Raw genomic sequence first — 4832 nt, 5'->3', positions numbered from 1 at the left:
TTTTTTTTTTTTTTTTTTTTTTTTTTTTTTTTTTTTTTTTTTTTTTTTTTTTTTTTAGTTTCAAAGACATTTAAAGATACTAGGACTACTTTTTAACTAATTTAAACTATTTGGAGCTAAATATAAATTACTTTATGCTAATTAGGTGAATCAATTTGCAATAAAAGAATTCTAAGTTAAGATTGTAGACTCCTCATGAAGAATGAGACTTCAATGAGTATTTTGAAGCTAGTGCAAGGGATCGTAGTGATTTCAGCTTAGGCCAACTAAGTAAGTGATTTTATCGCTCGTTAGTTGAATTGACTTCATTGCTGTATGAGCAATGTCTACTCTGTGGTTCCCTGCACGTGTCCTAATATTTTAATTGCTTGATATATGGGAAATTATGTTTATGCTATGATATGATGTTAGATATGATGGGATACAAATTATGCTATGTTATATAGATGTCATGTAACGATAATTCATGTTATGAAATTATGTTATGTTATTAACATTGTATAATGCATGAACCTCCATATTCTATGTCATGTAAAATATGTAATACATACTACTCATTCCTTATGAGACATTAGAAAGCCATGTATGTTGATTATGGAAGATAAGACAAGTATTATGTATGTGTATCTCATAGGACATTACGTTATGAAAAGAATTGAAGTATGATTTGCATCATAAGTATATGACATAAATTGATACTATGAGACTTTATGCATCTTATATGTCACATGCATTTGATACTTCGTTTCTATAATGAGTACGAACGCATACATTACGATATCTATGTTTTTTCATAATATTATGCGGGCTCCTACTCTCCACGGTTCTGGCAGTGTGAGCATGCACTACTTGAAGTTGCAAGCCTAGGAGTACGGATACTGTAACGACTGCTCTTCGACGCATCGAATCACAAATCGTTACGTGGACTCTAGGGTAAAAGCCTTACAACATTTCCATTTTATAAAACGGGAGACATAAGAAAATTAAAGTTTTCCCAAAATAAACATCAAAATGACATTAAAACGACATGGACAGAGAGGACTCGATCTAAGGGTCTCCACTGCAGCGGCACGGCTCCACACGTTTCCGCCACCGATATTGGTCTACTTAACATCTGAAAAAAAATAGCAATAATATGGGATGAGTATAAAAATACTCTGTAAGCAACCTACTTGTAGGCTCTTATTGAACTTAATCCTATTCACAGAATCTTTGACTGTTTGCTCGAATCTATCTTTGACAAAGTCTACCGTTGTCTCAAAAGAAGACCCTATGGATTCTCATTGATATGGATTTTATTCCATACCTAACTATCTACTAAGCTCAAATCAGTGGATTTCGCCTAGTGGTGCCTGACATCAACTACTTGTTCCTGAGAATTAGTAACTACCTGCCACTACGCCCCATCGGGCTAGGTCAATAAACTACCTGTCTTACACCCCTGTCGGGTTTAGATCAATAAAAGGTCATGGCTCTCCCCATTAGCCACCCCTGACGTAGTACTACAGTAGTATACTCACTATGGCCACCCATATCCACTATAGGTGACAACTAAGAGACGGTAACTCATAATCTATGAAATTCATAATTCACGCTATCTAGCACATAACAAATGGTTCAGTTCACAAATGGGCAATAATGAGCTATCCAAACCCTAAATCAAAGCTGAACAAAGTACCAAGGCTTACATCATACTCATCGTTCAAATCAACAACTAACAATCTACCTCGATAATCTAGGAAACACATAAACTCAAACACCTATTAGAGACTTTCACATTTATGCATGCGGAAGCTCTATAACCCTAACTATAATCAAGGTATAATCATTCATGATATTGAAATACAACACATGAAACTAATGTTAACCAAACTCGTAAGTATAATACTAGATCGTTTGCCCATACTCCAAACCGACTCCTACAAGCATTTCTTAGAAACTTGCTCCATGTGGTTACTTACTAGTTGTAGGCTACCCGAGCTTGTTTCAAGTCTTCAACAAATTTTCAATTCCTTCAGAGATCTTCAAGTAGGTCCTACATTAAGAAAATATATCAAAACTATAGAAGTTGGGTAGAATTCTAGACAAAACAATGCAAATTTATGAGAATTAAGTTTCTGAACCTTGGGTCATGTTTACCTTCAGGTCTAGTTTGGGTAGTGGGTCGGAGTCAGCTAAATGGGTCGGGTCAGGCCGGTGTTGACTTTCGGGTCACTAGGCGTGTAGGGTCGGTTGACGGGTCGGTGCGGTTTTGGCAGGGCAGTTTGGTACAGCGGGTCGATTTGGTTCAACGGTCGGTTAAATCCAACGATCGACTCCTTCCTCCCCGTGACTTTCCTTCACTTCTTCAACTTCTTCAACACCTGTCAACGTTCCTTTTTTCCTCTTCTTCGACCCTTGATCGTTCGACTTTGTTTACCAGCAACGGTAGTTCCTTGCAAGTTAATGATCTCGTCGGTAATTTCTCCCGTGGGGGTTGCTTGGACTCCAACAAAGCACTTGCCGTTTTCCCTCTGGTTTAACATCTTGGTTTAAACCCCCTCCCTCAAGTTTATTGGTCTTTTACCCATAGAAGTTAAAGAAAACTTTTGGGGTACGTGTTAGATCTGTCAACCTGTCTTTTCATATTCCTGTCATTATATTATTATTATTATTTTTTATTTATTTATTTATTTTTTTTTTTTTTGTCATTTCTCTTGACCCAAAATGTTGGTTAGAGCTGGCTTTTTCCTCATTTAATGCCACGGGATACGAGTTATTACAAATACGCTCGCGAGCTGGGTCCGTGTGTGCGTGCGTGAGCCGTGTGTAGAGCAATACTACACATCCAATTTGTACCTCGACGGAAAAGTAGAGTTCAAGCCATAAAATATTTTTTAAAAGATAGGTCTCACAATGGATGGTTGTGTTTGCATTTTTTGACCCAAAGAATGGAGTTACTTAATATTTCTTAAAATGTTTAAGTCACGTGCTACTTTTATTACACCAACTAATTAATACACATTTTTGAACCACATATGTCACAAAACTATAGTAAGCACCAAATTTGATATCAATACTCTAACACTTGGTCTTATCACATACACGTTCAAATTAGGGATTTGAATTTCATATCTATCCTACACGTTCAACATTCAAAAGATCATAGCAAAGAACGCAAAAAGGTGTGTAATTATGGGGAAGAAGTTCATGAGTTTTGGTCTCTTATCGTTTCTTCTCCTCAGCCTTGTATCCAATTCTCACTCTATTGGTAAGCCTTTGATACTCCTAACACCCAAATATGTTGTTTCAATCGCTTAAGTTGTTGGAAATCATTGCATTGCAGATCAATCAAAGACTTGCCCACAACAATTTCTTTCAACAGGAACATGTGGAGGGTGGATTGGAATCTCAGAATGCTACAGTGAATCAATGGCAAGAAATGGAAATATCCCACCAAAGGGCTGCAAATGCATTCCTGATGGTGTGGACTCTCGCATTTGCCGTTGCAATGCTGCCTGTCCCTAAATCTCCAATGCTGCCACCCCAAATATTGTTCTTACATTTCGAGTACTGCTTGTAACACCAGACAGTTTTAAATAAAAAGGGGTTGGATTTATGAAATTTGAACACTTTTTTAGAGTATATGAACGAGGTAACTTAGGTGCAAAATAAAAGTTAAGGTTGGAGAGAACGAGGCAACATGAGTGTTGAAGACAAGCTCGAAAAGGGTCGAGAAAGGTCTTAGACCATAACTTTAGAAGTTGGAGTTTCAATTAAATGCCACTTTTAAGTTAAGTTGTCTATATGAAAGATGAAAGATCACCAAATTTGGTGTAAATTAGACACACAACAGATGCTCCACGAGGCCACATGACCTCTCGCCAAAATCACATTTACTCTGGAAAGATTAGAAATGTCACAAAATATACTCTAGCAGGAAGAATTGTGTTTGCTCTCCACCATATTTGGGTCCTTTTGCTTAAGTGAGCTACCTTTTGACGCATATGTATGTTATAGTGAGAGCTAGTATTGTGAGACAATGTCTCGGGCAATTTTCTTTCAAAGATAATGTTGGATGATGGGGATGACCCAACATTGCATTCCCGCCCATGTGTCGGAGTTTGGTATATGCATCCGCTATCAAGTATGGAGTTTGTAAATGACATGGCTTGGACACAGGAGGGCCAATGCCTCAATAGAACCCTAATAGATGGATGTTCGAGATGTCTAGATGAGATTAACAATACATGAGTTTGTTCTTGATGAACATGTCCAAGTAAGCTTTAATGGTTGATGACATTATGAGACTTGGAATGCATCAAGATATGTGGACGATGTTAATTGGGTACCAAGATGATAAGATGAGATTATACATTGCATATGAGAGACCTTGGCCCCAAGTAGAGCCAAGGTCAAGCCGAATGACTTGGCCTAATGTAGAGACAAATTGGCTAGAATTGCAGACAATTGAACATGCATGCACACGCAACGTGTGTGGCCGAACAAGCTTGGATTCTGAATGAGTTGTGTTTAGTTGACAAAGGCAAACTTTGCTTAAGATTTGAGGAAACCACGAAGTCTGAATGAGTTGTGTATGGTTGAATTCTCCTTTAGGCTTGTCATGAGCATGACAAGATCATGATGACTTACAGTTGAAAAAGTATGATCGTGACACATAGCATTGTCACCCTCAAGCCTCAGTTTGAGCTTGATAAAAGCAAATCGTTTCTAAAACCCATAAAACATAAACTTCCTCCATCCTTGACGAATTTATGTGATTCCGTTCTTAACCCTGCCCAAAAATTCAAATATTCATTGTTAAACTAGAAAATATCAATTTATTTCTTTTA

At 37.4% G+C, this 4832-nt stretch overlaps 1 long non-coding RNA gene across 1 annotated transcript in view; it reads right to left on the bottom strand.

Annotated features, from left to right (window-relative positions):
- LOC111452621 overlaps positions 1-772 on the bottom strand; it is a 22434-nt gene extending 21662 nt beyond the window's left edge. Inside the window, exon 1 of the long non-coding RNA XR_002712148.1 lies at positions 762-772. This is a non-coding gene — a long non-coding RNA (uncharacterized LOC111452621). The remainder of the gene's footprint in view (positions 1-761) is intronic.
- Between the last annotated feature and the right edge of the window lie 4060 nt (positions 773-4832).

This window comes from Cucurbita moschata, unplaced genomic scaffold (genome assembly GCF_002738365.1).
Source record: "Cucurbita moschata cultivar Rifu unplaced genomic scaffold, Cmos_1.0 Cmo_Scf00014, whole genome shotgun sequence".
Taxonomy (NCBI): Eukaryota; Viridiplantae; Streptophyta; class Magnoliopsida; order Cucurbitales; family Cucurbitaceae; genus Cucurbita; species Cucurbita moschata.
This window is presented reverse-complemented; position numbering and strand designations above follow the sequence as displayed.